Raw genomic sequence first — 12,744 nt, 5'->3', positions numbered from 1 at the left:
AGCTAAATCAGTCAGCTCTCTGTCTTAAACTTCTTCAAAGACTGTGAACCCAATTGTTTGTTCCCTGAGGACTCAGAGCTTTTACTGTGACTAGCAGTCACATCTGCTTAGTGTTTCATATTTTTCACCATCACAAGGAGTTTTTCTTAGACCTTGGACTGGTTTACTTTGCATCTATGTGTAAGTACAACAACAAAACTCCAACAGAAGAGATAACTGAGGTCTTCTGCCAGTTTGTTTCTACCTCTCTCCCCAAAAGACACAGGCAATCCTGGCAAAAAGAGTATTCTTATATGAGTATTTTGCCAGCATAGCTAGATCTTTATGGGTTTCATTTTTTAACATTCCTCTTAGCGCTCACAGCTATGCCAGAAACTTTGTAACATAGAACTATACAGCTACACAATAAAGCTTTGTTGTTCAATATATCTAGCAGAGTTTTGAAAGGTATTAGTAGTCTGCAGATAATGTAAAAAAATCCTTCAATGTGAACACTGTCTGTGTATCTATACTACCAGCACCTCATTGCTGTCAGACTATTGGTATTATTTATACAAAAGTTATTCTAGAATGAATGGAGCAACTTGGCAAGCCTGTGCTTTCTATCAGCCTAGTTAAAACTATCCTTCAGACCTAAAACAATTAGTACTAACACATGCACAAGATTACTGTGCACTATAACTGCTTCTATACTTGCATCTTTTGCTAATTCAGCCATGTTGGTAAAAGAAACAATTTTTCACAGTCCTTACCCAATTTAGCTGAGGGCAGGAATCTGTAATATAGACAGGGACTTAATAGCTGTAGAGAGGGGCTTATTACCTGTGTCTGTAGATACTACAAGGGCTTTGCTAATAGAGATGTACTGCTATAAAGCATCAGGGAAAAGAATAAATTGTATTAGCATACAACTGCCATATCGATATAGCTGCAGAAGCTTTTAATTGCTTCTGCAATAAATGTCATATGCCTACATCATTAAAAAAAACCCTCAACTGAGACAAAATTATAGCAGTACTACATTTAAGCACAGAACAAAGGTTAGTATGGCTACATGGCAAGTGTAGAACAACTGCAATTCTCAGTTTATAAAAAAATCTGTGGGTAAGTCTTTCCTGCCTCATAAAACAAGACTTATTTTTGTGATGGAAATTGACTTAGTCTACATTACCCAGACTCTATTACTTACCTCTGAGCCAATTATAATTGAGACCACTCTTGCAGAATAGGATCGTGCCACTTGACAAAACTGGGTCCCCTGAAAGAAAGTTCTCTTAGTTCCCTTTCAACATGGAAGGAGTGAATTGTAATGCTAACACGCACACTGACTCAAGAGTGTGAAGAGCTCTTCCCCAAGACAAATGAGCGAAAGACTTAAGGTATCAATCAGTTCACCGTACATACTGATCCTTAGTTCATCAGCTCCCACAAACAACAGTCACCTTCAGAATGAAGGGAAATGCCAGTCAGGTTTGCATTAAGTTATAGTTATTAGAGCTGCAGAGAGATCTAACACGAAAATGGATGGCCAAATGCATAGTCCATATTCCCATAGGTGTTGCTTGATTGGTAATTTGAGGAGTCCTGGTAATGGATGAGATCACCAGCAAAGAACTTTAAATTTCAGGACAACACATAGGTAAAACAGTTAAATATCACAGCATTATGATGACTCCAGTGGTATCAAAGGCACTGTGTGTGTACTGATCTGCTTTTTTTGGCATCAGGCACGATTTGTGAAAGACATAATCATCACGCATCTTGCCACATGAGCCTGAGATGATGGCAGCAGTGTCCAGAATGCTGAAAGGTGCTGTAAGCACAACTGATACGCCTTCCCGCTAATGAGGAACCATGCCTGGCTGGAGAGGCAGTAGATAGAACAGTATGTCCCTGTGATGTTCTGTGTCCCCTGGCAGTTTTCCCACACTTGCAATATGATCCTCCAAACACCAGTGCATGGATCATTGATCTTATGAACTCACATTTGTGAGCCTCTACAGAACTGTCATTGAGAATGTACAGCTCAGAGAACGTACTGGCAGAAAATCACTCTTGGGTGATCTTCAAAATTCAGAAATGGCCATTCAGATACAAAATATACATGTTGACAAGTGATTCCAACAATATACTAATTCAAATCCAGAATTAAATCCAGATCCTGACACAGTTACAGCAGCAATGGCAGACAATGTATTCAATGTTATAATAGAAAAATGGTGTTTTGCTCCATATGACTTGGCTTACTCAAGTGAGATATTTTACAATAAGCTGCAGTTTTACTGTATTGTAAAGATAATCTGACAATTACAGGCCAAAGTATACTTGCTTATTGCTTTAAATGAAACTAAAAGCAGTCAAATTCATACACATATGGGGGAAAGATTCATCAGGTATTACCACAGCTGTGAAGAAAACAAGCTAGGCTGGGCAGACAGAAATTATGTCTGGACTGGAGATCTTACCAGAAGATGCAGTATATATTCTCATCCAAAGCCTTCTCCTGCAAAGCACATACTCCTTTGACTTGTGTTTTTGTTCTTGAAGAACCCAAGCTCAAGCAATTTTGAGATCCATTGCACTGCTACTTACTTGTTTTGCAGTTCTGATGTTTGTTTGCAGGCAGCTGGGATGCCTGCACTGATTTTCTAAGGTTATTTAAATTCTTTTTTATTTGTTAACAAATGATGTTGGTTGCACAACACGTTGGCATGTGAACACTTCAGAAAAAGGGAGGGGCACAACTCAGCCTCAGTGGAATTAGGAACAAGACCCAGTGACTTCAGCAGAGTTACACAAAGGATAGCTCTATTGTTTCAGTGGGAGTTGTGGTTAATTAAAGCAGTATTTCCCGTCAGCTTTCTACATGCAGAACTCTCTTCAAAGGTGGCATTACCTTCGAGATCACTGTGTGGGCTTCCATTTCAGACAATGAATAACAAAAGCCTAGTGACAGACTTTCATAAAGTCTGGGCATATACTATTGTACTAAAAGCATGAAAAAAGACACACAGTTCAGCATGCTGAAGCTGTGATGTTACTGATGGAATTAAACCGATGCATTTTTAGACACGATCCATCCATTTTAACTGCTCTTCTGTTTTGTCTTCTATTGTAAAAAACAGGTAACTTGCTACAGATCAGTTATCTTCAAAAGTTTAGAAAAGCCTGTGAACTTTCTGTACAGATCAAGTATTAGCCACATTTTCACACACAGTTACCCAGTGTGTACACTCTATTGTAATAATTGCTCAAACAGCTGCATATGCATTTGGAATATCTCTGTGTGTCAAACCTTTCTGAAAACCCTGGCCTGCTACTTTAACTTTACAGATCTCATCAAACAAAATCCTTCCTTATAATCTGAAGAAACGTTCTAAACTCTTCTTGTAAAATTTCAATTACATAATGTCAAAATTGCAGAAATTCAGCACACAGGTAAACTGAAGGTTATTTACATTGTATTTTGTCTGCTCTAGTAGAAATATAAACCTATTCATGCTAACACTAAAGCAGTAAACATTAAGATTTTAGAGCACGCTGAAGTCTTTGAATTGCCTCCCTGTTTATCTGTTGAGTCCCAGTATTGGAGAATGATTTTTCCCTCTTCAAGTCTGTGGCAATTTAAATAATAAAACAGAGGTTATTTAAGTGCAGAGAATTATGGAAAAAATCTAAGTGGAAAGTACGTATTTTTAAAATGCACTTGAATAACTCAAATGCAGCTGAACTGACATTATTCAGACTTTCCAGTCTTATTCAATACTGGATTGAAACCAAGCACAAGAAATTTCAGGCCCAAAGGACATTTTTATGAAAATGATAAGTACCTATATTTCTAGTTTACAGTGTCTGTCTGGGAAAGCTCTACTGCCTAAAGAAAGACTAACCTATCTTCTCATGGGATCAAACAAAAGGGATGTGAACTAATTAAGGGGATGTTTGGATCGGCTTGCAAACACAAGGACTGCTTCAGCCCCAAAGAGCACCCAAACCAGAAACCTGGATTCAAATTTCTGTGGTCTTCTAGCGAAATATGGATGCAGATTCAGATTCAAATTCTACACTGAAAGTTCATCTCTAACCTGTGCAGACACAAGCTCTAGGCCCAGCTCTGCATTCCTTCCACACCCAGAATTGGAGTTCTGCCTGAATAAGGAATGCAAGAGAGAAATGAATTTCTTATCTTTATGGCAGATCTTGTTTGGTGATGTACATGCCCATGAACCTGTCAAAACTCAAATGTGTGACATGGTATGCAGTCTAGTCCTGAAACTGATAGAGTTCAAAAGATTACTCTTGTAGGACACTTAAAATAAGGTAAAACTATTTTCGTAAGTATAAGTAACTGCTCCTAACTCTAGTATACCTGGATATATTCTGATACTTCTACAATTTTCATCAATGGAAAAGTAAAGATCCCAGATTTGTACAAAAAATGAGTAACAAAGGGAATAAATTATATATTTCCAAACTGAGGGGCATTTAAAATCATGGCTATATGAAGAAAGATTTTTAAAAAATTCACAGAGGGAAAATACTAAACAGATAGACAAACAAATAAATAATAAAAGAAGGCTTCTCAGCATAACATTGTATGTCCATTGTCTTCCAAAATCACACGGTAGCATTATGCATACAGGCACATATGGTAAAATTTTTCCATCACTCCAAAGAGACATGAACTTCACTCTGGCTTTTGATAAGATAAATGCAATTATGTTTCCTTCAGCTACCCAACCAGCAGTATTTCAAAACTTGCAGGGAGAAAGACCTTCCAAATGCATGAATGACAAAGAACTGTGGGAACAAGTCTCTTCGTGTGTGGAGCTTGGCTTTTTTTAAATTATCCCAGATTTTGCAATCAAGTTCATATAAGAAATGCCCACCAATGTAAGATACTGATGCTGTATTTTATGATATGTCTATGATAAAATTGAAATCCTAGTGCAGACACAATTCCATCGGCATTTTTGTTAGTTTAAATTGATTTGGTCAAAAATGAACATAAATTGCACAAGAAAAATCTCTTTTTGCAAATACTAGATGTATCCACATCTGGTGAGTTTCTGACACAATTATTACATGCACCAACCTGTTCTGCTGTAGCTGTGGCCTTCCTGGATGTTTTTCTGGTTATTCTACCCCAAACAGTATGCAAAACTGTAGGATAAAGATGCCCTTCTGCGGCCAAAAAAGTGAAAAGGGGATATTAAGGTAATATATGTTGCATTTTGTTCAGACAAATATTTTCATAATAGGTGAGAAAAGGATATGTTGAATAGAGTATCCTGTGGCAACTATTCTGAGAAAAAGAAATTCTAGCTAAAATCAAGGGCTTTGGCTGCTTTAAGGCTTCCAAGGCAAGATTAAATCAAAATATTTCCTATATACATTCCCTCTTTTCATCAGCATGTCAATTGTAGTAAGAATGTGCTACTAATTCTCAGCATCAAAATCTGGGATAATTTTATATAGTCAAATGTTTCCTTACTTTCACAGAAACAAGTATTACTGGAAATATTTTCCAAAGCATGTTGCATGGAGCTAAGTAAATCAGCTAGCACACTGCACACTTTTCAAGGAAAAGGTTTCTAAAAATGAGTCAGGATTTAATAAAAAATGTCTCTGAGGTATGTAACTCATGCCCATAATAGAATATTTTTCAATTTTCAACCCTGTATAGAGAATTTTAAAATGCTAACAGATGTATGAAACAAAAAAGTAAAATTGTCCCTTATTCTCTGCTGTGCACACATATAACACACAGAGAAACCAATGAGAGGCTCTAAAACATTTTCCACTAGAAAGACAATTTGCTCGCAACTCCTTCTCCCTTTAAATTGTTTCTGCGGCAACACATCTGGTGCTATAATTCTGGGCCAGAACATTAACTATCCTGAAAGAAGAAAGTTATGTTGTTGTTCTGGTCTGCAAGAATGTGAAGCAGAGAGAGATCTGCAAATACATGCAATCAGATAACCCTTTTCGCCTTCGTAGGCGGACAGAATATTAGCTACCAATATTTAAGCATAGTTTAAAATTACAAGTTTAAAAGTGTTTCTATTAGAGAAAACTCTCGTGGTGTGCACACATTCTATGAGCCAGCTTTCTTTAAACAAAATGACGAGTACTTTGTTACCACTGTTTCTACCATCTGAAATAAGTGAGGAAAGTATTCAGGTAAGAGGAACGAGGTTCATTCCCTAGTCATAAATAGAACTCCTCCTACATAATGGAGAGATTGATATTGATTTCTTATCATCTCCCCAGTACTATGTAAACATTACTGTATTATCACCATTTTATAGATTAAATACATCAGGAGCACATGAGGCCAAGATGTCTGAAGTGTCTGTTAAATTCAGATGCCCCTATTATTAGTTACCCAGACCAAAACACACAGTCCTTGGCTCTCTGAGCGCTTGAGGACCAATAGATTTTACTGGTCTTACTTGAATTTACAGCAACCTATTGATGTTTCATGTAAGTCTTGGACAACCCAGCTTGAGCATGCCAGCATTCTCACAATTTGTAGTCTGAACAATTTAGTTGTAGAAAAAGGAAAGAAAAACAAGAATTAAAGCTTACTGGCCCAATTCAGTTTGCTAAGTCAACAAGTGAACAGTTTTTTTAATCACTAATAATCCTGACAAGTCAGTCTGAAATCTTAAAGTCATACTATATGACTACAGTCCTATGAAAGTTATTATGGGTATTTTACTGTGCAACTTGAGACACCTCAAGATATAAACTCTACCATGGATCTTTATTCATGATACAAGGGCCAGAGCAATTTGCAAGGGCTACTGCATTCACTTAACTCAGCCTGGAGGAGCAAGAGTGAAAAAAATAATGAAAGCAGATTTATGCCACTCCGTCAAGCAGAGCAGGGATGAATTCATGGAAATAACATATCTGATGAATAACAAAATATGACTGAAACAGTTATTTTTCCAATAATAGTTGCATTTTAAGTTCCCCATGAAACAAATGTTATTAATTTGAAACAGCTAAATTCAAATCTAGATCAGTTACATATAAATTGGTTTGTTAACTACACTCACAGTATTTTCTGTATTAGTGGCAAAGAAGCCAAGATCATCTTGGTGTTCTGATCCTCTAAATTACTAATGATTAAATGCATTGATTGGCTGAAAACCAAGTTTTTTCCCTAAAATATTGACCTGAATAAAAATTATGTTTTTCAGGCATTCTGTCTTTGAAGACATACTGGTTTAAAGCAATCTGTGTTCAGGGAGAATAAACTGGCAACAGAAATGGAAAAGTTGAAAAAAGTGGATAAAACTGCTATTTCATAAATATGTATGTCCCTTTGTACTTCCGGAGGCACCATCTTATGATCAGAATTAAACCCAGGACCCTGAGCACCTGTAGTCATTAAAGGCTGGCTGATGTCCTTTGGAAGACTTGCTGTCTGTATAATTTTGGATTGTCACCAGCCAATCACCTTCCAAATTCCAGTTCTGGCCAGCAACAGTCTTGGTAATTCAACTCTACAGTTCCCTTTTTCTCAGCCTTTTGGCTAAGATTGAGTGTGTATAACTAATATTAAACCTACTATTTTACATAAAATATCTCCTTCACTTCCAATCTAGCCTTTCTATTTATTTCATCCAAATGGCATAATTAACAAATCTTCTGAGACAGTTCTCACTCCCTTGCTTTATCTTGTATAACTTTCTATACACAGAACCCCATTTTGCCCTGGTGCACTATAACTCCACATTATCACTCCTCAAAGCCCAGAAAAAGAGACACATTAAAATCATAACTTTCCCTTCCCTGTAGACTGAGTCTAGTTTCCCTTCCTAGCCACAGTGGCTCTATACCACTTCTCAGGTTCTTTATGAGGATATTGCAAAGGAATATTTGTGAAGGAATTAGCTGTGGAAGGGAATAAAGTGATATTGATGGATCTGATACTACAGGGTCCCAGCTCCCTGCCTGGATTGCTCCTAAGGAACCCAGAGCTAGAGTGAAGAGCAACTGTACAGCTGCTCTTTGTCTTGACAGAAGGAAATCATCTCATCTTTATACTACCCCTTAGGGAATATCATTTCATAACTCACTGTTTGGCCTATATTTCCCCATTCTTGGCTCCATGCTATTAACAGAAACACCACTGCTTCACTGCAGTTGCTGACTGACTCGAGAACCCAGCACTGGATAGGGAAGCAGGACTTGCCATCTCAGGGGAGCCCTTTAATTCTTCTAAACAGTATTCAGACTCTAATCGGAGGAAAATTTTACCAAGCTAGTTGTTCACTACCCTATCACATGTGTTGTATCTCATACAAGTTTCTCTCTAGACCTGGGGCATAAAGTAGGCTTGGCCTGCCATTCAATAGCAGCTCCATCCCATTTTGGCAGGTTTTGTGCAGCTTTTTCTCCACTACTACATGTGGTGCTTATGTCATTCGCTCTGCAGAATTCAGAGCAGCAGCATGTAAGTGATCAACTGCATGAGAAATGAATACAGCAGAGAAGCTTCTAATATGCATGTTCCCTTAGACACATCTTTCCCAGATGTATCTCTCCATTCAACATGAAATGTTCCCTCAGATACATTTTGCATTGTTTACTACCCTTACAAATGATCTTCCTCTGCTTTTGTTTTAATTAAGATCTTTCTGAAAAGAATATGTAATGCCCCTCATTAAGAGGTGTAGTTCCATTTTACAGCTGTGAAAACACAGGTAGAGACGGATTAAGTCTTGATCCCAACAAAGGAAATGACTGAATCAGGAGTTTTGAGTACTGGTGCTGCACTCTGACTCTGGTTCAATACTCAAGAAATGGCTCAAGAAATATGTAACCTTATTTTTCAAATTCCTTCAAGTTTCTTTGGTTGATGAACAACTCAATTTCCATATGGCCCAACATACTTAAAACACTTTTTAAAAGGGGAAATTAAACTCTGTCTGAAGCAAAATGTAACTGGGCTATGACCCAAAACCTCAATTCGTATTTATGAGCAAATAAAATGTAATCGCTGCACAGACAAAAAGAGTTAACTAAAACAGAACCAGCCTACACAGCGACACCTCCAAAATGCAAACCCTGCAGGATGGCATAAGCGTTGTCCTGCTCCCCTTACTTTTCCACCTGCTCCAGCCAGGCGTTCACCTCCCAGGGGCTTCCTGGGTGTTTCCCAGCGGGAATGCGTTTACCCCTGGATAACAGGCTACCGCCCCTCTCTGCGCCGGTGCAGCCTCGGTGGGAATATCAGCATCCTTCGAAGCCTGTCTGCTTACAGATGCCCACGGACTCCTAAGGAGCCTGCCCCCCCACAGGTGACACGCACCGCCCCTATAGGTGACATCCCGCCCCCCCCTCGGTGCGCTGCAGCTCTCACCTACCGATGCGGTGCCGGTACCTCCCCGCTGCCCCGCACCTCTGGGACACCGTCTCTCTGCCGGTGCCCGAAGCGCCGTTACCGACGCGCCCCTGTCCCGCACCTCCCGCCGCCGGGCAGGCCGGGGGTCGCGGCCCGCCGCCTCTCCGCGCCCGGAGCCGGAGCTGGAGCTGGAGCCGGGGCCGGAGCCGGAGCCGTCACCCCGCGCTTACCCCCCTACCCCGCCCGTCCCTGGGAGTCCCCGGCGGGACCCTCTCCGCGGTCCTCCGCGGCCAGGTGTTTCCTACCTGCCCTCTCGGCGGCGGGGCGCGGAGGGAGGCTCCGCACCGCTCCCGCTCCCGCGGCGGCTGGCGGCGAGGCCGGGCCCGGCGGGAGGGCCCCGATAGCCGCCGCTTATCGCCGCTGCCTGTCACCCAGCCGGGCTCCGTTTCCAGGAAGCCGCGGCGCCGGAGCGGGCTTGGCTGCTGGATGCCGATGGCCCCGTCCCGCTCGCTGCCTCGCTCCCTCCCTCCCTCCTTCCCTTCCTCCCTCCCTCCCTCCGACCCCCCCATCCCGGCAGGGGGGCTGGCAGCGCGCAACGCGGCTCTAGCACACGCCGAGCCCGCGGTCACGGCCCGGACCCTCCGCACTCACTCGGGAGCATCACCCCAAGCGTCCCCCCCTGCTCGCTCCGGCTCTTCTCCTCCAGGCCGCGCCGCGGGGCAGTGACAAACCGGGTACCCACGCGGGGAAACCCGCCCCTGCTCCCCCCCCCCCACCCCCACCCCCGCCGGTTATTCCTCCGTTCCCCTGCCCCCCCAACTCTTACCCCTTCACTTCTCAGGCATTTTCTCCCGTGCCCAGATTCTCTCCTCTCCCATCTTCCCGTCACTGCTCACTCCCCCTCTGCCCTTACCCCACAGTCTCTCTTCACTATCCCTTTTAAGCCTCCCTCCTCTTAAAACCCTCAGTCTTTCCCTAATGATCATCTTTCTTTCTCTTACTGCCTCCTCCCTTTTTCCACCCTGCCCTCCTGTAGGTTTTCTATTATTGAAGACATGTAATTTGCTGTCTCTTTGATCCTTTGTCAACCAAAGTCCACCCTGAGCCCCTTCCGACCCCACTACTGACCTCCTTGTTGCTTCTTCAGGCAGGTACTGTTCCTCGAGAATGAGCTCCCTCCTGCTGGCTTTCTAGACACCTTCCAGACAATCCTGGCAAAAAGATGTGAAATTGTGATGTAGAACGCAGGCTGAAATCCTCCCCGGTTCCTTGCCTCACCATATGAACCCACACAATCACACCTCTTTTCTTCTGAACAATGCCTCACCAGGCCTTTTGTAAACACCAACACACAAACTTCCTGCCTTGGCAGAGCACCTTGGATTACGGTCTGTCTCATCCCTCCTCTGTTTTCCCCGGTGTTTTTTAGCACCGTTTCCCCATGAGGTCAGCATGCTGACTGACTGACAGCACGCTGGCTGACTGACAGCACAGGAAGCTAGACACTCCCCACGAGGAAAATGAGCTGACTGTATGGAATTTGGACATGCCTTTATGATAACTTTATTACTAGTAGTGTTTGCTCCCCTTTTGACCATATTCAGCAACATCGAGGACACATATCAGACTCTTCCATCCTGTTTCAGGAGGATGAAACACGAACTAAAGTTCTCAGAGTACCAGATGACCAGAGATCCCCATACAAGAATCTGTTAGGGCAGAGTCACTGTTTTCTTTTGCAGTACTTTATGAAGTTGATTAGGATTTGTCTTTTTCTGTGGGCATGCTTAAAGGAAAGTCTTGAAAGAGGCAAGGGAAGATCTCTTGCACAGCTGAATATGTTTTTAAGAAGATGCACGAGGGAACTGACACACATGAAAGTGAGAGCAATAAGAGACAAAAACAGATGGGCTGATGGAGTTGGCTGAGCAAACAACTCAAGCACTTTGGGGTTTATATATATTAGAAAGAACGGTGCTGAGATGCAAGTAAAAGTGGGTTTTATACTGGGTCTTGAAACTGATTGGAGCTTGGAGCGCTGAAAAAGGCAACGGTGATACACCATGGAAAAGACTAGTATCAGAGCTGGTGTACCAGCAAGACAAAGCGAGGAGATGCAAACACATGGGCTTGCACAGGTAAGTCCATGGCATATTCCAATAATTGTAACTCTACTAACTGTTCTCTTCATTTTCCTAGTATTTTGGGGTTTTATGATCAATCACACTGACTGCTTGCAGAATCCCCCCCAGCAAGCATAGCTGCAGCAGTTCGGGATGCAGCCAGCCGCGTGTCCTGCCTCTCTGCTCAGGTTTTCCAATCTTAGGGAACAGTCAGTGAAGCTGGATGTGTGCTCCAGCCTCAGGCCCCGCAGAGCGAACGCTACCACATCAACTCATGCAGCACTGGACTACGCTAAAACATGGACTGTGGGCTGCAGCAGTTTAAGTACAGACTCACGTCTTCGCGTGCCAGCCCCTCAGCAGGGTGGAGCACAGAGGGGCTATTTTAAATCAACTTAACTGGATTTGCAGGAGGACATCTGTCAGAACACCAAATCTCTGCAGGAGCCCTATGCAACCAGTTGACCAAAAAACCTTTACTGTTACTGTCATTTCCTCCTAAACATCAGACTTCTAATAAATTTCACAGACCAGACCCTCAGCTAATGCCAATGACCAAGGTTCCATCGGTCCCGGTGCAGATGTCCCTGTTTGCTTCAGCTGAGGATTGGCCCTACGTGTTTTTACTCCAGTTTATTTTTTATGATCTTCATTTGCTGTGTCTTCATCTGGTGTGTTTATGTGGCTGGTGCTTGGTTTTCATTACTTTTAACTGCATTTCAGATTATTTGCTCTATGGTTTTGTTCACATTCTCCTTTTCCATGAAATTCTAATAAAACACTTGGCTACAGATTTTCCAAATTGAATACTGATGTTTAGTGCAGCTAATTATGTAGCAGGGTTCAAAGCGAGTTCTATAATGTAACAATTTACATATTCTTGAAAACAATGGACACAAACCTACAAATTATTGTTACAAGCTAGTTTCACATTCTTCTGGAATTTCCTTTAAAAATACATATGTTTAGTATTCTCACACATATGAAAAGCAGTAAATACTCCATTGCTGGCACCATTGTAATATTTACAATGAAAAAATAAAACACACTCTGATGTCTCTCAGACCTAAAGGAACATTAAAAAAATGCTAGTACATTTCTTCCAAGGATCTCAAAGCACTTCACAAACGCACTTCACAAATTCAGCCACTCAACGTCTATCAAAGAGTATGCCAATGATATACAAGATCATTTTACAACAAAATATTCAGGATGGTTGCAGTAACATTATACATTTAGTGTTTCGGCCTCACCAGTGTT

At 41.7% G+C, this 12,744-nt stretch overlaps 1 protein-coding gene and 1 long non-coding RNA gene across 11 annotated transcripts in view; one reads left to right on the top strand and one right to left on the bottom strand.

Annotated features, from left to right (window-relative positions):
• RIPOR3 (RIPOR family member 3) overlaps positions 1-10,718 on the bottom strand; it is a 53,435-nt gene extending 42,717 nt beyond the window's left edge. For 2 of the 10 annotated variants that reach the window (XM_074887994.1, XM_074887995.1), the window contains exons 1-2: positions 10,490-10,596; positions 1,190-1,258 (exon numbers count right to left, since the gene is read on the bottom strand). The gene's annotated coding sequence lies outside the window, so the exon portion shown is untranslated. Of the gene's footprint in view, positions 1-1,189; positions 1,259-9,383; positions 9,474-9,666; positions 9,818-10,012; positions 10,077-10,489; positions 10,597-10,662 lie in introns of those variants that run through there. The other 8 variants (XM_074887987.1, XM_074887996.1, XM_074887991.1 and 5 more) reach the window with 7 other exon arrangements.
• On the top strand, positions 9,991-12,286 carry LOC141951560 (uncharacterized). The gene is made up of 2 exons (XR_012631382.1): positions 9,991-10,095; positions 10,509-12,286. It is a non-coding gene; the product is annotated as an uncharacterized LOC141951560 (long non-coding RNA).
• Positions 12,287-12,744: the final 458 nt, after the last annotated feature.

Source organism: Strix uralensis, chromosome 18 (assembly GCF_047716275.1).
Source record: "Strix uralensis isolate ZFMK-TIS-50842 chromosome 18, bStrUra1, whole genome shotgun sequence".
NCBI classification, from domain to species: Eukaryota; Metazoa; Chordata; class Aves; order Strigiformes; family Strigidae; genus Strix; species Strix uralensis.
This window is presented reverse-complemented; position numbering and strand designations above follow the sequence as displayed.